A 19,932-nucleotide genomic window follows, 5' to 3' on the forward strand; every position below is an offset into this window, starting at 1 on the left:
CTGCCTTCTATCCCAGGTCCTCCCCCCAGTACTTCCCACACACTTTCCAGGACCTACACTGATTGGCCCTGCTTGGACCCTGTGTCTCTCCCAGAGCCAATCACTGTGGCCGAGGGGAGGAACCAGTCAGGTTGGGAGTCAGGCCAAGATACCCTCTCACCCCCAGGTGCTGTCCTCTGGGATTCTGTTTCTTGGGGCAAACCCTAGGAAGCGAGATGTGTGGCCCTATGAGTGTGGCCTGTGTGACAGACAAGTGGGCCAGCTGGGCTGTGGCTGTGGTGGGTGTGCTGGGACCACTGAGCAATTCCAAGGCCATCCTTCTTTCCCAGGTGGTATGAAGAGGGACTTCACTGGGAGCTCTGGGATCCTGGCTGAATTGCTGGCCCCATAGCCCACCTTTGCTGCCGTTGGCCCCAACCCCTCAGTGTCCTCCCCATGAGACCCCATACTGAGGGACAGGACAGCTCCCCCCGCCACACATCACTGCTGATGTGCTTATTAAGAGCCATAGACCTCACTTTAGAGAAGGGGAGGGGGAGAATGTGAGTGGCAGAAAAGCAATTTCCACTGTCATTTAAAAAGGCAGCTATTAAAATTTTATAGGAGCTTTATTGCAGGGGCCTCCCGATCATCCCAAGACTTTTTTTCTTAATGGAAAGTCTGGCGATAAAGGGAAATGTTCTGGGTGCCTCTGATTCCCTTCTGCCCTGCAAAGCATCTTAAAACCCATGATTGTCAGGGCTTCATAGACCAGCGCAGGCAAAGCAACTACCCAAGAGACTGTTTCTGAGCTTTTAAAGACTATGTGTTTTTCTGTTTGGTGTTTCTATGTACAGTAACTGTATCTAATTTTATTTTGTGCTTTCCTAAATGGCTTGGTAGTGAGCTATGGGAATTGTCAAGAACTGCACTCAACTCTGTCCTTCAGTGTTAATCGAGTCGTTTGGTTTTGTGAACAAATGGAAATTCAAGTCAGCCTGCTTAGGTATCAAAGGAAGTGTTTCAACTCAAGGTCTGGGACAGTCTGTACTGAACAGCTTCAGGTGTGGCTAGATCCAGAGCCTCCCAGGTGGTCAGGGCCCTGTTTCCTTCTTCCTGGCTCTGTATGCCCCTGTGTTGGTTTTGTTGTCAGAAAAGCTCTGAGGCAGCTCCACGTATTTATCCAACCAGCTAAGCAGTGCTCCAGGAGAAACGAACCATCACTTTCCTATAGTCCCAGGACATGGCCTGAGGCCACTGTTTATTGAAGCCAATCACCTTGGCTTCAATGCCAGGGCCACCCTAAACTCTCTCTGAGGCCAGGAGCAGGGACAAGGAGGTTCAAGTGGCTTTACTGGCCCGGTCTGGATCATATGACCACCCTTTCAGTTCCCTTCCAGCTCATGGTGGAGGTGGGGGGCATTCCCATAGGAGTCCCAGGTGCTGACAGGGAAAGGTCAGGTTCAGGGGACTGACTCAGAGAGGGAGACGAATGCAGGGTAGACCCAAACTGTAGGTGCTCACAAAGATCTGAGTCTGTCCCCACACTCACTGGTTATTATCTTCCTTGGGGACCTGCTGTCCCATCGTCACTCTAGCTGGTGTCTGGCTTCAGGTTTCCTCATCCCAGGTCCTTGGACCCTTCCATCCAAGGACGGAATTCAGAGGACCATGAAGTTGGCTGGGGGAAGAAGTTACGTCTTTATTTCCTCTACTGTCTGAAATTAAGCATTTCCTTTCCTTCCCAATGAGGGGCACAGGCCACATTGTACTGGCAGTAACTGTGACTTTGTCGCCACAAGAAAGTAAAAATATTTCAGTATCACATTACAGTTGTTGGAGATATTGCAAAATATCATTTACACCCATCTGTTTCTAAATTACTCTAGTTATTAGACCCACCACTAGGATCTCGTAATTTAAAGCATTCATAAAGAAGCACGAATATTACTGTATCTCAGATTAGGGGTTTTTTTCTGCAGATACTTTGATATCTGAGTATAATTGGTTTCCTTTATAACCTTGTGTGTTGTATTTTGTGCACTTAAAAAGATGATTCTAAGGAGGAGTCTATACTCTTCTTTAGCCGGTTGCCAATGGGGGTCTGTGGCACAGGAAAGGCTGAGAAGCCCTTTTGGCTTCTCCAGGAGCCTCTAGGGGCAAGATTATTGAAGATAACCTGATTCTTGGATTCTGGAAAGTTGGCTAGTTGCTTGCTAGTTTTCCTTCTGGGAGCTTCCTTGAGCTGGCTAGAATTTGAGCTTGGCCTTAGTGTTGGGTAGCGTTCAGACATTTTGGTGCTGGGGAGGTGGGGCAGGGAGGCATTGTTAGCCTGTAGTTAGCGCTCTTCGTGGACCACCGTGACCATTGGCCCAGCCGAGTAGTCAGGAGCAGGCCCTGGAGCCAGGCTGCCTGGGTTCATCCAGCTGTAATAAACTTCTGACTGGCTGGGTAGCCTCAGCCAATGGACTCTTTACCCCCTCTGTGCCTCAGTTACCTTCTCCATAGCACAGACGAAAGCATAATGTCTATTTCTTAGAGTTATTGAGAGAGTGAAATGAGTCAGCGTGTGTCTGCTAGGACAGAGCCTGGCAGCTGCGGAGTGAGAGTCATTAACTTAATGGACATTCCCTGTAGGAAGGTTCTAGATTATCCCCTCAGATCTCACCTCCCTGCCTTAGTGAGTACCTAGCCTACCTCACAACTGAAATGTGAGGGTGAACAATACAGACAGTGGCTGCTCAGCCTGGAGACATTCATTCATCCATAAAATATCCATTTAAATATGAACAACCCTACTAAATATTCAAAAACATAAATTAATAAAATTTCAGTTGTCACTGAAATATCCATTCATATATGAACAACCATACTGAATATTTTAAAACATAAATTAATAATATGAAGTTAAGGCTGGACAAATGCCACTCCTCTGCTCATAGTTGTCTGAAGGAAATATCCACATAGTGGCCTTCCATCTTCCCCTGTCACCTTCCTGCTCTCATCCCCTCACTCACCCTGCGCCGGGTACACAGGCCTCCTGCCTCTCCTACAATGCTCCACACGCATACTTTGCCTCAGGTCCTTTGCACTGGCCATCCCTGTGGCCTGGAAGTCTCTTGCCCAGATAGTCACAGTTTCCTGCATTAACGTGTCTGTCCTCTTCTCAGGCTTCCTCTGACTAGTCTGGGAAGCAACGGTCCCATCACTCTGCTCACCCTGTTTGGTTTCCCTCAAGACACTCACCGCTCCCTAACTCCACATTATTTGTTTGTTGTCTTCTTCCTTTCCTGGAATTATCTACTCTCTGAGGACAGCGGCTTTGACTTTGGCTTGGTCACTGGCGTTCCCTTGGTCGCTAGCCAAGAGCACGTATTCAATAAATATTCGTTGAGGGAATGGGTTTGTGACTGATAGAAACTGGAGCAGGAAGGCTCAGGTTGGCCAAAGACGTGACCTCGTGTTGTTCTTCTCCGCAGATGTGCAGCCTCTGACCAGCCTCAGCTCTCCTGGGACCCTCAGGGATCACTAGTGTCTGGAACACACGGAGGGTGAGTACAGTGTGACTCTTTTGTTTCCTTAAATGTTGCGGCTGGGACACGTAGGCCTCTTGTTATTTTTAAAAATTACTTTAAAAAAGTATCAAGGGGAACATGTAAGTCTCCTTCACTGTCCTACGTGTCACCTGCAAGCCTGCTGTCCTCCCTGGGAGTTGGTTACATCAGCAGTCGGGGGCGGGGGGCGTCCTGTCAGACCTCCTCCCGCACATGAACGGCCCCCCTCCCGCAGAGGCACACTCCCTGCTTCTCATTCTGAGGAGGGAAGAGGCCACGCTCCACGTGGGCACGTTTCCTACCATGCCCAGCAACGGCGGAGCTTTGAGATCTTTGGTCATCGCATCTATCGGTATAGCACACGTTTTTTAAAATTCAGTTTTAATTTCAATTTTAACTCCATTGAATTTTTAAAATTTACCCAGAATAAAGGTCCCTCTTTGATGTCCAGTTCTTCGGGTGTAAGGAAATGCACTCGGCTATCACCCCCATCAAGGTACAGAGTGGCCCCCTCACCGCCACCCTCACCTGTCCACCCCATGCAGATGTGCCATTTCCTTTTGGGCTAAAGATACAGTACAGGTACTTACACAGTATTAAAATATGTATGTATAGTAAATAGATTTTGTGGTAGAAAAGATTTTGAATATATTATAATTGGGTTCCTGGGGTCTTTGCTAGTGAACATCCTCTCTTGTTTCTTTGGCGTAGACTGAGCCGTGGCATTCCAGTTGCTAGTGGGGCATCTGTAAATGGGGATACCGACCTATGTTGGCAGGTTGCAGGCAAGGTGCTTGGAGGCAGCAGGAGTGGGGGTATTGTCTGATCCTCAAAGCACCAAATGACCCTAACAGTATGGAAAGTGGAGGCCAGTTTCTGGCATCCGGACTCTGTACGCAGGCAGTGCTGCTGGCCAAGCTGCAGGAACCAGGGAGTAAAACTTGGGGAACTGAGTGAATCTGGACAGCCAGTTCTCCCTTGGCTATTTGTTGGGTCTTTTCACATCCCTTCATCCTGGCCTAAGGCTCTGCCCACTTACCCGGAGTGTGTCTGTGGGACAGTGTCAGGGGGCCACATTTCCGTCAAATAATGCTGCTTTTTGTTTTTTTAAGATTTTATTTATTTATTTGACAGACAGAGATCACAAGTAGGCAGAGAGGCAGGCAGAGAGAGAGGGGAAGGGAAGCAGGCTCCCTGCTGAGCAGAGAGCCCGATGTGGGGCTCGATCCCAGGACCCCGAGATCATGACCTGAGCTGAAGGCAGAGACTTAACCCACTGAGCCACCCAGGCACCCTCAAATAATGCTTCTTAGCACAATTCTTTATGAACTTTTTTATTTTGGGGGTCGCCAGGTAGCTCAGCTTATTTGAGAGAGAGAACTCTCTCTCAAATAAGTAAACAAAATCTTAAGAAAAAAACAAACCTTTTTTATTTTGAAGAGATTTTAGGTTTCAAAAAAGTTGCCAAAATCATATGGGAAGCCCACATATCGACCCTTCACCCAGCGTCCCCTCATGCTGCCATCTTACGCACCGTGGCGTGATTACCAGAACCAGGAGATGAGTGCTGGTCCGGTACGATGAACTTAATTGCAACAGGGTTTGGTCACGTTTTTCCTCTTTTCCACCAGTGACCCTCCTCTATCCCAGGAGCCTACTCAGAATGGCGCACTGTGTGTGGTTGTCCTGTCTCCTTCATCTCCTCCAGGCTGTAATGCCTCCTCAGTCTTCCCTTGTGCTTCCTGACCATAACAGTAAATACGCATTTAAGCCCCTACTGTGATGTCCTTTCTAGGCACTGGGGCTTCAGGAAGGAACAAAACAGAATCCTTTCCCTGTGGGAACCAACATTCTCCTGGAGAGCAAAGCAATAGACAGACAAACAAGTGAACGTAAGAGAAATCGAGTGGGGAGAGCTATAGCGACGGGTAAAGCAGGAAGGGGGCTGCCTGGGGGGAACACGGGTGATTTTAGGCAAGGTAATCCAGGAAGGCCTCTCTGAGGCGGCCCCGAATAGAAGCAGTATGGCAGATGCCCAACCTAATTCTTCCACCGGCCAGTGGGAAAGCTAAATCAATTATCTCACTTCGGAAGGGGGTTTCCGGAATCCTGGTGAACAGTACAATGCGTTCCCTCTCCGAGGGACAGCCCCTCCTTAGCTCTCGCCCTCTGTTGCCCTGTGAAAATGCCGAGCATTGCCCGATCTTGTGATTTTTTTTTTCCTCGATAGAAAGCAAAAATGAAGAATTCTCGCTAGTCCAGTGAACCCAAATTATGCTACATCAGATAATTTTCAGTGATTTGTGGATGAACATGTTTTGTTTGTTTACATTGTATTTGTTATTATTAGTTATTAAGTTACTTTTGCAGCAAAAGATGCCAGCTTTTCATTTTGGTGGTACTGTAGTCTTCTTTTTAAATTGTGTGTGTGTGTGTGTGTGTGTGTGTGTGTGTGTGTGTGTTTTAAAGATTTTATTTATTTATTTGACAGAGATCACAAGGAGGCAGAGAGGCATGTGGCGGGGTGGGGAAGCAGGCTCCCTGATGAGCAGAGAGCCTGATGCAGGGCTCGATCCCAGGACCCTGAGATCATGACCTGAGCAGAAGGCAGAGGCTTAACCCACAGAGCCACCCAGGCGCCCCTATATATTTAAGTTTAAAATGAATTGGTTTCTTGGGGCGCCTGGGCTGGCTGGTTGGTGGAGTTGCGTGTTTCTTGGTCTTGGGGTGGTGAGATCGAGCCCCATGCTGGGTGCAGAGATTACTTTAAAAAAAAAGAAAAAATTTTAAATGAAAATGAAGTATTTTAAAGAAAATATTAAGTGAATAATTGCACAGATGGGACTAGATGCAGCTGAAAAGGAAGAGCAGAATATGGTGACTGAGGCTTTGCAAACACTGTTCAGCCCCCGTCTCCCCCTCTTTCTCCTCTAAGTCGGGGTTCTCATTCAGGGACCTAAATGGAGATTGGCAAACTATTCGTGTGGACTTATGCCCTGAGCCATTTGTGTTACGGTGGGTGCATGAGGCAGGAGTGCTTTTATTTACTTTTTTTTTTCTTAAGATTTCATTTGACAGGGAGAGACACAGCAAGGGAAGGAACACAAGCAGGGAGAGAGGGAGAAGGAGGCTTCCCGCCGAGCAGGGAGCCTGATGTGGGGCTTGAACCCAGGACCCTGGGATCATGACCTGAGCTGCAGGCAGACACTTAATGACTGAGCCACCCAGGCGCCCCCAGGAGTGCTTTTAGCTGCAACAACAGAAAGCCCAGCACCCAGCTGTTGAAACAGATGAGGACTGATTTCTCTAACGTCACAACAAACCTGGAGGCACTTAGCTGGGAGGCTTATTCAGGGATGATAGTGGTGTCCTGCCTGGAGCTTCTTGAATTTGCTCAGCCTTCCCCTCCGGGTCGCAAGGTTGCTCCTGTGGCTCCAGCTGTGACAAGGAGGGGGAACGTCAACCCCAGCAGCACATGCTTTCCAGTCATGGACTGCTTAAGCATTCCCCCCTCCCAAAATCCCCCCAGAAGATTCCACTTAACATATCACAGGCCAGAAAAGTGTCACGTGGCCTCCCCCAGCTCCAGGAAGGTGGGAAATTTCAGTTCGCTTTCCAGCCTCTCCTGGGGCAGAAGCCAGGGAAGAAGGGACTTGAGCATGTCACTTGGGTTGGCCGGCCAGCAGTGTCTGGGTCCACAGGGGAAGAAAAACAATAATCATTAACACTAATGGGTCCCAATTCTGTGCCCAGCCCTTCCCTGAGCACTTGCCGTGCATGATCTCATACCCCCCCTCCCGCCCCGCACTCACCCTATGACGTTGCTGCTCTGATCCCCCACACAGTAATGACTTACTGAGGCACAGAGTGGTAAAGCCACTTACCGAGTAGAGAAGCCGGGGTGGGGACCTTGGCAGTCTGTCTCCAGAGCCTTGGCTGTTGGCACTGTGCTTTGTTACCTCCCAAGAGGTCCCAGGGTCCCAGACTGCTGGCTCTGTGACCTCGGTTGAAATCCTTCCAGCCAGGGGAGGAACGGGGCTGCATCTTTTGCTTTGGGGAAGTTTCGGTCATTTCAGAGCTTTCTCGTGAACCACATCTGTGCTGCGAGAACCCCCTCTCCCTGGTTCTGGTCTAGTCCTGGTGAGCAGCACCAACCCTACCCCTCCTTCCTGGCTTGCTGATCGATGGCTGAGAGGACTTCTCCTGGCCTCCCCCTTTCCAGGTTGTAGCTGTGCTTTTAATTCCTCTTCCTAGAGTGAGGCTCTGGCCTTGTTCCCTGTCTTGGGGTTCTGCTGGCCGATTCATTTACCACACACCTCCTCTGTGCCCAGCCCTATACTGTGCTGTGTGGAGAGGCCGCTTATGGCAGGGTGGACCCTGCACCCAGGGGCTCCTCATCCAGTGAATGGCAGGGCTGTGTAGGGGAAGCCTGAGGGTGGTGGGCTGCCATCGGAGCTGCCTAGCCAGTCTGGAGGTCAGATGGGCCTCCCAGAAGCAGCTTTGGGCCTTCAAGGAGGAAGAGACTGATCGAAGAGCACCTTCTCCTTATCCATGTCCCCTGTCTTCAGTGAAACTGCCCCTTAACAGCTCTTCTTTCTGAATTCCCACCCCTTCCTCTATAAAATGAGGGGTTGGGATGTGGGTCGCCATCCATCCATTTTACAGGCTTGGGGCATTTCCCATTTCCCGGTCTGGGGCTGGGCCCTGGGCTTACAGGGATGTCCTCTGGGAGAGACTATCCAGCGAGAGCTCTGTCGGAAAACAGCCTGGAGTGAGGAGAGCTATAATACGGGAAGCCCCAGGGCTGCAGAAACTCAGAGGGGACACCAGAGCCTGCCTTGGAGTTTCAGGGCAAGCTTCTTAAAATCCAAATGGCAAAATCAAAAATGGTTTGACATAGTGGCCAAGAGCACAGGCTTCAGACTCCAGCTGAGCCTGGGGTAGGGAGCTTAACCCTGGAGCCTCCTAACTGTATGGAATTGAAAAGCAATTGTGGAGCTCAGATAGAGTGGTGCGGTGGGTGGCATGGAGCAGTTACATAGTAGACAAGGTAGTGGGCAGTCATGGCTTACATGCAGTAGCCCTCACTGTGTGTCAGGCAGCTTAGTCTCCAGCCTATAAGCTAGTAAGCACTTGCTTATTCCCAAATATGACTGTTTACCTTGTGTCTGGCCCCAAGCTGGATATAGCAGTGCCGTGCTCTGGGAACAGGGCTTGCACAGCTGAGGCCCGGGTCGGAAATCTCACGGGAGCAAAGCAGAGCGGCTCTGGTGTGTGTCCGAAACTCATGACTGCTGGCTTCCCCTTCCTTTTCCAACTCAGTAGTCCCGGGGCCTTTTAGCACTGGCCACTAGCGTGTGGGCTGCCCTTGACCTCTGTGGCCAGAACGCATGCATGCTCTGCTCAGCCCATCAGGCGAATCCCAAATTAGACCTGACAGTGTGATTTATTCTCTGGGATGGAACCAGGAGGGCAGAGCCCCAGTGGGTGATTCCGCGGGAAGGTTGTCAGCCCAAATTAGCCCAGGCCCTTTCCTGCAGCCTTGCTGCTTCAGCTTCCTCTAGCTAATCGGGTTTTCCAGGCTGTTGCTGGCTTGTGAGCGACCTCCTCCAGTCCCCAGGGGCTGAGACTTGGCCATGATCCCTAAGGAGCCGTGTTTGATGAGGGTCCCCAGGCTGGCTCTGTCTGGAGGGAGTGAGGGGCTCTGGGTCCTTTCATCCCTCACATCAGGAATTAAAAGTGGCGATTCCCCAGGGACAAGTTGTTCCATCCCCTTCTCTCTTCCCTTCCCCGAGGTTCCTTTCTGGCAGCCAGAGGCCACATCGCCTTGCTCCTCACCTCCCATCTGTGGTCACAATTGCCTCTGCATCGAGCTGCCTGCCTCCATTCACAGGAATGCTAGTGATAGGCAAAGTTCTGCTGCAGCAACAGGTTGACCCCGAAGTCCTAGAAATTGGACCCAACAGATGTCCTTCCCTTACTCGTGACACCAGGCAGGTCAGGTCGGGGGGGGGGGTGCTTTATACTGTTCCTCAGAGACACAGATCGATGGGGGCTCCTATCTCGAAGCCTATGACTAGATCACGTAACTCCCAGGGTCACCACGGCAGGACGGGGAATGAGAGAGTCACACAGCACTTAGATGCCAAGGCCCAGAGTGACACAGCTCATTTCCACCCACACCCAGAGCTTGTTGCAGGGGCCTGCCTCTCAGCATGGGGGCTGGAAAGGTATTCAGTGAGCACTAAGTGTCCTAGCCACGATAGTCAGGTGTGGTCTTTATTAAGCACCTTCTGTGTGCCAGGCCCTCTAGGAAATACAAAGGGGTCCCCGCCTTTCTCAAGCTCAATTCAGGGGAGGAAACCAGAATCTGAGTAAGTAATTACAGAAACAGCTGTGTCATTGCACCTGTGCTAAATGCCCGGATGGAGGGGCCATGAGGGCAAATCCAAGAGAGGCCTGATGTGTTTAGAGGGGTCAGGAGATGCCTGTGGTAAGGACTGACACTTGAAGGGAGGCCGACACTTCCCACTTCATGGGAAGACCTTAATGGAATGGGAGAGAGCGTTCCCGGTAGAGGGAACAGCATCCTCGGAGTTCTGCACTGGGAAGAGCTCTGCTCTTCGGAGGAGCTGGAAGGCTGGTGGAAGTGCAGGGTGACAAGGGAGGGGACATGGGGAGGAGTTGGGTATTTGGAAACCTACCTTGTGGCCCTGCTGCAAGCACTGAGTGCAGGCATTGTTTCCGCAAATACCAAGTCCCTGCTCTTTGGCAGGCAGCATTTCAGGTACTGGGGACAGAGTGGTGAACAGGACAGCAAATGTCCCTGCTGTTTTAGAGCCAGCGAGTAAAAGAAATAAGGTGATTTTCCTCGGTGAAATGATAAGGTACTAACACAGAGAGTGTAGAGCACACAGGCTTTTGGCTACAAATAACCGAAAACCGCATTGGTGCTAGTGGAAGCTGTCAGGGAACAGGTGGGCTCCCCAACTCCCAAGTCCAGGGGTTCTTTGGGCGGCCTTTTGGGCCCATGACTTGGCAGTTCTGCAGAAGCATGGAGGATCCAGGATTGTTCTGCCACAGCCCTGCTGTCCCTGGTGCTGCCCTCCCTTGAAGGCAGACCCCGTCCACAGCCCTGGTGTGGCACCGAGGGACACTGTAGGCAGCCTCAGTTGGAAGCAGAAGCTTTTCAAACTCTTTCAAGGACCTCCACTAGCTCACTTCTGTGGCTAATGAATTGTAGGGATGGAGGCTGCTGCCATTATCCCAACAGGAGACCATGGAGAACAGGACCAAGGTGGGGCAAGGAGAGAGAGAAAACGAGGGGCAGTTGGGAGGTGGAGTGGACAGGGCTTGCTAGTGGCATGGCTGCTCCAGAGAAGGAATGCTGAGCAGACAGACAGACACAGACTCACACAGGCGTCCACCTTGCACTGTGGCTTCTTCCCGCACAAGTCATGGTCCTCATTGACATTTACAGGTTCAGAAATCTATTTTTTGAAGATTTTATTTATTCATCTGTCAGAGAGAGCACAAGCAGGGGGAACAGTAGAGGGAGAGGGAGACACAGGCTCCCCGCTGAGCAGGAAGCCTGAGGCAGGGCTCGATCCCAGGACCCTGAGACCATGACCTGAGCTTAAGGCAAATGCTTAACCATCTGAGCCACCCAGGCGCTCCAAGGATCCTGCTTCTTTGACTATGGGACCTTTTTGTTTTCTAAAAGACACTTAGTAACACATTCTAACAAAAAGATTGGAAATACTTTGCTTCCATGTTTCTCCTCCTCACTGGCATATTAGAGTCATGTGGGGAGTTTTAAGACACCCGCCCCACCCCGGACCAGTTCATTAGAATCACCGAGGGTGGGACCAGGCGTGGGATGTTTTTCTATTAAAGCTCCCCAGATGTTTCCAGGGTGTGGCCAAGGGTGAGGACTACCACTTTATCATGTCCTTGGGTGAGCTTCACATGTATAAAGCTATATTGTTTGCATCTCTGATTATCAAATGCTTGCGGGTTGTTTAAAAAAAAAGGAGAAGAAGAAAAAAATCAAAGGACCCAGAATCCTCCAAGATGATCATGTTTGCAAACTAATATGTTCCTTCCCCGTTTTTTTGAATACTTGTACTAGAAAACCCATACGTGTCCTAAAACTGGGTGTTCCCTGTCTTTTCAAAGAGATTTTTAAGAACGTTCTGAGGACTACTTGAGCTGTGTAGGGATTGTAGAGGACATAATCAGCTGTCTGCTTCTCTTTGTAAGTTTATTAATTTTGTGACACATTTAGAATCATTATGAATAAAAAATGGTGAACTGTAAAAGTTGCTTACTTCTTCTCACATATCAGAAAACAGCATTCTACTCTTCACAGGCAGCCTTCGTGCAAGAGTTATTTTTGGGGCCATTTTATGTGTTTCCAACATCCGTCGTTTCCATGTCCATCTAAAAAGTGTGATACGGCTCTTTTTTTTTTAAGATTTTATTTATTTATTTAACAGAGAGAGATCACAGGTAGGCTGAGCAGAGAGCCTGATACAGGGCTCGATCCCAGGATCCTAGGATCAGGACCTGAGCCGAAGGCAGAAGCTTTAACCCACTGAGCCACCCAGGCGCCCCAGTGATACGGCACTTCTTGAACTTATGTATGATGTTTTGTTTTTTTCTTATTCAACTGGAAACCATATCTCAAGCCTCAGGAAGCCAGTCATATATCAGACAGTTGGGTTTTTTAAATTCCCCCTTTTAGTTGTGTATTGGTAATCTCTAGAGCATAGCCACTGACTGACTTTGTTACATTCAAAAAATTAAAACAACAAACAAACAAAAGCCCTAGGGGTGGCTGACTGGCTGGGTCCATAGAGAGAGGTGACTCTTGATCTCGGGTTGTGGGTTTAAGTCCCATGGTGGATGTAGAGATTACTTAAAAAAAACAAAATCTTTAGGGAAAAAAAAAACACAACTAATTTTCTTAAGGACAGTTGCTGAAAATGGAATAAATGAATGAATGTGAAATTATACATAAAAGTGGTTACACAAGCACTTGTTTTTAAGTCAGTCAGACTAATCATTCCAATATGAATAAAAAATTGAGGAAAATGGAATTTCATCCCACCCAGTGGCACTCTGCTTCAAGACAGGTGTCAGTATTATCTTACACACATTTCTTTCAGTTTCCCAAATTCTAGTGTAATGCCTCGTAGGACTTTTACATCAAGTAGTTTGTTTAAAATAAGTGAATGTTCCTTACAGTTATTTATCCCTGTCCCTTATAACAGAATCTTTAAAAAGCCTATTTAAGTGACTTACAGCACATGGAGTGACCAGGTCACGCCCTTGGGAATACTTTTAAGTCTGTTACAACACATGGCTCTTATTTATCGTTACGGAAACTGGCGTCATTTAAGCCTTTAGGTGCTAATATGTTTCTGCCACATAGTGCTCCTTTTGAAATAAGGTAACACGAAAACTCTAGAAGACAGCTCTTGTTTCTGAGGATCATTGTGTGTGTGTTGGGGGGAATCGTCTTTGTATCTGGGCAGATCTTGGAGTCAAAGTACATTGATTAGGTTAAACGCAGAATTAGCTCAGTGCTTTTGACTTTCCTGCCATGAGCAGTCATTGGCCAGAGAGCCCAGGTTCTCTGGCTTTCCCAGGGATTTTTTGTTTTATTTTTAGATTTTATTTATTTATTTGATAGAGAGAGATCACAAGTAGGCAGAGAGGCAGGCAGAGAGAAAGGAGAAAGCAGGCTCCCTGCTGAGCAGAGCACCCAACTCAGGGCTCCATCCCAGGACCCTGGGATCATGACCTGACCTGAGCCGAAGGCAGAGGCTTTAACCCACTGAGCCACCCAGACGCGCCATGGCTTTCCCATTTTTTAATCCTATTCATTCATTTCTTCATTCGCTCCTTCAAGTATTGATTCATCTCCTGTCAGCTACCCCAAGAACTGGGGTGGAAGACTATAGGGAAAATGGCCTTTGATGGGACTCTACTCTTCCAGTTCCACCTGTGTGACTGTGGCCAGAGCACTAAACTGCCTGTGCCTCGACTTCCCGGTCTATAAACTAGAGGTGGTGCTTCTACCTGCCTCCTCAAATGGTAGTGGAGAGTCAGGGATTTCACACAGACCCACCATCCTGGGTGGAACATGATCCGAAATGACAGATTATTTGCTGCAGAAACATCCATGTGATGGAGGCTTCCCCAGGCCTTGCCGGGGTGCAAGCTCTTTCGCCTGTCTAAAATCCAGATTACCCAGAATTCCAAAATACGTCTGGCCCAAGAGGTTTGGAAGGGATCCCGCAGCATAAAAGCACTTAGCACGGTGCCTGGCACATAATTAATCCCGAGTTAATGGTACTGGTTTATTATTATTATTATTATTATTATTTACACGCATACCTCACCTTCCTTAATCATCATCATGGAAATGCAAATGATAACCACGGGGAGACACCATTACACGCCCACCTCAGTGGTTAAAATAAAAGACAACATAGGAGGAGATGAGGTCAGAGAATTCCATGGGAAGCCTTGTAGGGACTGAGGCTTTCTCCTCAGTATAGTGGGAAGGTTCTGAGCACAAGACGGACGTGATCTGAGTCATGTTAACAGAGCCCCTCTGGCTGTGTGTGGGAGCAGGGGTGGGAGCCAGGAAACTAGGGCAGAAGCTCCTGCCAAGTCCATGGTCCAGGCAAGAGACACTGTGCAGGGGAGTAAGCAGATCCTAATATTTTCAAGGTGGGTCCCCCAGTAAGTCTGAATGGACTGGGTTGGTGGGATCGGGGGCAGGGGAGCTGCCTGGGAAGGATGGCACTAAGGTTTTGGCCCCAGTACCAGGTGAAGAGTGAGGACATTGAGTCAAGGACCACCTGAGTAGAGGTTTGCAACGAGAAGGCGAAGGTGGTATGAAGAATCGAGAATACGCTTTTGGGTCTGTTAAATGTCAGATGCCTTTTCAGCAGCAGGGCAAGCCAGCTAGGAGGCACCTGGATGTTCAAGTCTGGAGTTGAGGGGAGAGGTCCAGGCTGCAGAAGGAAATGTAGGCGTCCTCAGCGAAAAGACAGCATTTAAAGCCAGGAGACTAGACGAGATCACCAAGGGAGGGGTATTGCTGGAGAAGAAAAAAGCTGTCTAGAGTCACGGTGAAGAATCTGCCAAGCAGAGTGGGAAGCAGTGCTTGGGGAGGGCGAGACCCAGGGAGCACGGAGCCCAGAGGCCAGGTGTGGGCAGGCAACTTGGGGGACAAGTGGGAGACGTGGGGGTGGGCTCAAGATGGCTTTGGAGAGGGGTGGGTGTGCTTTTTGTTTCTGAAGAGCAGTTTCAGGTTCATAGAAACTTGATCCCAGAGAGTCGTCCTCACAACTCGATAGCCCCTGGTCATTATGTCTCCCCTTTGTGTAGTGCATTTGTCATAGCTGATGAACTGATGTCCATTCTCCTTAGCTAAAGTCCCTCATTTGCATTAGGATTCACTCTCCGCATTCTCCGTTCTGTGGGTTTTCACAGATGTGTGACATGGATCCACCAGAGCAGGATAGAATAGTTTCAAGCCCCACCTGTTTGTTCCTCCTGCTCGCTCGTCCCCACGGCGGCCACTGACTGATCTGCTCCGAGACCCGGCCATGCGTTCACCTCCCCAGCAGACTCGAGCTGAGTGAACGTGGGGCCCCGTGTGTCCTGTTTGTCGCTCTGTCTCTAGTGCTCAGGCCACATCTGACACACTGTAGTTGCACAGTAAAAATGTTTGAAATTAATGTCTTCTCTGATTTGGACAGGGACCAGAACTTGAAGGGGACCTTGGAATCAGAGGCTGTCACTCCAGAGTGTGACAAAAATATGTCTTATGGACCTAAGCTTCTGTCCCCAGTGAGCCTCTTCCCTCCTCCTCTCCACGTGAGTGTTAGGGGATAGGAAGGATCGGAAATGTCACCCAGACATCGGGTGCCCCCAAACTAACCGTTGTCCCCTGGCAGGACTGACATGGCTTCCCCATCTTTGAAATGGGATAATACCAGTATTGACCCCACAGAGCTGTCCTATGAAGTCAGGGAGATAATGTGGTGAAACACCAGAGGTGTTAATCAGTGTGAGCTGTTGTTGAGAGTAATAATATCATTACCGTTAGTCTGACTTCACGGCCCTCACCAGCTGGTGGGGGAGATAGATATCAAATCATCCCTCAAATAACCACATAATTTAACTGGCAGTTAAACTCTTATGGAAAAGCCAAGTTGCCTTGAGAGAGTAGCAGGGTGGGAGATGAGAGTCTTATTTGAAGCAGGGGAGTGGGTCTGGGAGAGTCTGAGGAGACTTTTCCTGAAGAAGTGCCTCTCCAGCCTAAACTTGAAGGATGAAGAGGAACTCCCCCAGGGGTGAGGTGTCTGGGGCGGAGAGAATAGCTTGTGCAGAGGCCCTGAAATGGTGCTTGGCTGAAACATGTTGGAGGGACCTGGTGTGTACCCTGAGTCGGGGCGGGGGGTATAGGGGAGCGGCGCTGAGTCTGCAGGCCTTGTGGTAAGAGATTTAGACTTTAATCCCACAGCCCCTGGGAGCCACGGAAGGGTTTTAAGGAGAGCAGTGATATTGTTCGGTTCGGTTTGGTTTTTAACTCCTGCTTGCACTTTCAAGGCTCTGTGTCCTGACTCCTTTCCCTAGGACAGTATGTACTGCCACTGCAATTTGGGGGGATGGGGGTGGGGTGGGGGAACAGCGTGTACCGCCTCTGTAAGCTGGGGGTGGTGGAGGACAGCTGCTGCAAGGTGGCGCCGGCGGGGGGGTAGGGGTGGCATGAGCAGACACTCCAGCCCTCCCTGGACCCTGGTACCTCGAAGCGCACTGTCGCCTGGCCACTCAGTGTGGAGGGTTGAAAGGAGCCTTCAATAAGGAGAAGGTGCCCTGGTTCCAGGTTCACATCTCCCTGGGAAGGCAGTGGCTCGCCAGCCCAGGCCAGGCCACAGGGAGGCCCACAGCACAGGTCCCAGCAGCCCCGCCTCTGCCTCAGAAAGTCTCTGGGCCTTGCTGACCCAGGAGCTCTTCCTCTACGAGAAGGGACCCAGTGCGCTCCCCACGAAGATTGCCTTGTTTCCCCCCAGACCCAGAGCTGCCAAGAGTACCCTCCCTCCCTGGTTCCCTGTTTCTTTTATAAGATGCCAACCACAATGTTCTCTCAGTTCCCTCTTCTGGGCCAGGCCCCGGAGAGGAGCAGGACAGGATAGAGAGGGGAGTTTCCTAATTACCTTTGTCTCCTCAGCCTGGCCCAGGAAATAGCTGCTTTTGTGGGCCAGTTGTCTGGGGGGGCCTTCTGCCAGTGCCCCCTCCAGTCTAGGCATGGTGTCAGACTCCTGGGGTGCAGAGATAACCGGGTACCCTGAGCGCCCACTCTGCTGGAGGGGCCTCTGTCGGTGGCTCGGTGAGTGGGGGCCCTCGCTGCCCCTTGCTCTGCAGTGCCCGCGGCTGCCTGCTCCCAGAGCGAGGAGGGTTCTGATCCCAGGAGGGTGGCCTCCCTCCAGTTGGGTGCCTTGCGTCTTAGGAAATCCACAAAGCTTGCAACTGGGGCTCCTTAGCTGTGCTAGCCACGCAGCCAAGAGACTCTTAAAGAGCCTCTTAAACAGATGGGCTCCCCATCCAGGCCCCGTGCTTGCTTTAAGTGTGTTCTGGCTATTGTTGACTCATTTAGTCCTCCCAACAGCCCCAGGAGGGAGATAGGATCAGTTTTATAGATGAGGACACCGAGGCACAGATAAGCAGCTCACTCATCTGAGCCACACAGCTAGAAAGTGGCAGAACAGGATTCAAACCCAGGCCATCTGGCTTCCTAATCAATGTGCCGTGACCGCCCCCCAACCACCACCACCTGCACACACACACTCCTTATAGCGCTGCTGTGGATTTTTTCCTCTGTGCTTTTCATGATCAGTTTGTTGTCTGCTGTGTTGCCTGCCTACACTCTTCAGCATGTACGATCTTCTGGTGATAGGGGTTACGTGCTACAGATTATGCGTCTTGTAAGTTACTATAAACCCAGAATAGTATCTAGGGTAGTACCTGGAACACAGGAGCTGCTCGGTCAGTCTGGGTTGAATGAGTGAACCTAAGTTGCTGATGAAAAGGATGTCAAGTGACTGGTGCTCTAGTACTCTGCTGGTGGGGATATCAAATGGTAAGCCTCTTGCCAACACAGGTTAGCAGTTTCTTTCTTTCTTTTTTTTTTTTAAGATTTTATTTATTTGGGAGGGAGAATGAGAGAGAGAGAGTGCATAAGCAGGGGGAGGAGCAGAGGGGGAAGGAGAAGCACACTCCCCACTGAGCAGGAAGCCCCACACAGACACAGGGCAATTTCTTTAAAGTTAAATATGCAACTATCCTGTGACCCAGCCATTACAGTCTTGGGTATTTATCTGTCCCAGAGAAATAAGACTCACATTCACACAAAAACCTGCATACCGTTGTTCTCCCGGCAGCTGGAAACTGGAACCAGCCTAGGTGTCCTTCAGCTGATGAACAGTTAAACCAGCTCTGGTACCTCCGTACCATGGTAGCCTGCTCAGGAGCCAAAGGGAGCAGACTGTGGATAACATGCATCAGTGCAGATGAACCATTACACAGATGCCATCGAGAACTTTTGTAGCTAGAGGGGAGAAGTCAATGCCTGGCTTTCAAGCTTGGAAGGACAGGCTGACTCTCCCAGTAGGGAGAATGCAACTGGTGACTTCGGTGGAAGCCCGTGCTCCCGGACTGTTCGTTCTGAAGATCCCAAGGCCTGGACGAGTTATGCCCCATCTTACTCTGCCTGCGCTCTGTACCTGGAACAGCCAAGCCCGGATGACCGCACATGTGTTTACAGCATGGTCTGCAGAATGGTTTAAACCCACTGCTGAGACCTGCTGCTCAGAAACAAAAAAGATTCAAAATATGACCGCTCATGGACAAGGCACCTGGTCACCCAAGAGCTCTGATGGAGGTGGATAGTGAGATCAGGTTTTCCTGCCTGCTGACAGACACAACACCCATTCTGCAGCCCACGGATCTCGGAGTCATTGTGACTTTCAAGTCTTACTATTTAAGAAACATGTCTTATTGGGGCGCCTGGGTGGCTTAGTCGGTTTGAGTGTCCGACTCTTGGTTTTTGAGGGGTTCTGCACTTCAGTGGAGGAAGCCGCTGCAGATGTGGGGGAAACAGCAAGAGAACTTGACCTGGAAGTGGAGCCTGAAGATGCGACTGAACTGCAGCGATCTCATGATCGAACTTTGATGGATGGGAGCTCCTTCTCGTGGGTGAGGAAGGGAAGTGGTTTCTCGAGATGGAATCTCCTCCAGGTGACAATGCTGCGAAGACTGTTGACCTGAGGATTTAGACCATGACATTAGACCTAGTGGATAGAACACCAGCAGGCTCTGAGAGGACTGACTTTTCTTTTCAAGCAGGTCTCCTCGGGGGTAAAATGCTTTGAAACAGCATCGGATGCGAACAGTAATCATTTGTGAAAGGAGGAGTTGATCAATGTGGCAAACTTCTCTGTTGTCTTTTTAAAAAATTACCACACCCCCCAGCCTTCAGCTACCACCTCCTCGATCAGTCTGCAGCCACCAACACCGAGCCGAGACCCTCCACCAGCAGAAAGATTACGACTCTCTGAAAGCACAGAGACGGTGGTCCACATTTTTTAGCAATAAAATATTTTTAAATTAAGACAGCTACGTTGGGGGTTTTTTAGACATAATGCTATTGCAAACTTTAAAAAGACATTATAGTCTAAATATAACTTTTGGGGCACCTGGGTGGCTCAGTGGGTTAAAGCCTCTGCCTTCGGCTCAGGTCATGATCCCGGGGTCCAGGGATCGAGCCCGACATTTGGCTCTCTGCTCAGCAGGGAGCCTGCTTCCCTTCCTCTCTCTCTGCCTGCCTCTCTGCCTACTTGTAATCTCTGTTTCTCAAATAAATAATAAATAAAGTCTTTTTTTAAAAACACAGAACTTTTATATGCACGAGAAACAAAATTCGTTTGAGTCACTTTATTGAAATAATCACCATATTACTGGCCTAGAACGGACCCCGTGGTCTCTGCGGGGTGTGCTGGTATGTGGCACCTTATGGTGTCATACACGTACACGTGAGTCTGCAGTTTCCTCGATAACAATTTCTGTTTCAAACAAGTTGCCAGTGAGACCGAAGCAGAGAGTCAGGGGGAGTGGAGGGTGGCTCTGGTCAGAGAGGAGTGGCCGTGGTTTGGAGAGGTTATCCATTCATCCTGAGGTCAGCCTCAAAGGGGTTCGGGCAGGGGAGGGACCTGGCCACATCAGCATTTCTGAATGAGCCTGGCTACTGCAGGAGAGACCTGGGTGTAAGAATCTGGTAGGAGAGAGCTACCGCAAGGGAACCTGAGCGTGGAGACAA

The 19,932-nt window shown here is 49.8% G+C and overlaps 1 protein-coding gene across 4 annotated transcripts in view; it reads left to right on the forward strand.

Annotated features, from left to right (window-relative positions):
- SIPA1L3 (signal induced proliferation associated 1 like 3) overlaps positions 1-19,932 on the forward strand; it is a 234,423-nt gene that overhangs the window by 86,858 nt on the left and 127,633 nt on the right. For all 4 annotated transcript variants that reach the window (XM_059152840.1, XM_059152843.1, XM_059152844.1 and 1 more), the window contains one exon: positions 3,459-3,530. The gene's annotated coding sequence lies outside the window, so the exon portion shown is untranslated. The remainder of the gene's footprint in view (positions 1-3,458; positions 3,531-19,932) is intronic.

The sequence above is a fragment of the Mustela lutreola genome, chromosome 16, assembly GCF_030435805.1.
Source record: "Mustela lutreola isolate mMusLut2 chromosome 16, mMusLut2.pri, whole genome shotgun sequence".
NCBI classification, from domain to species: Eukaryota; Metazoa; Chordata; class Mammalia; order Carnivora; family Mustelidae; genus Mustela; species Mustela lutreola.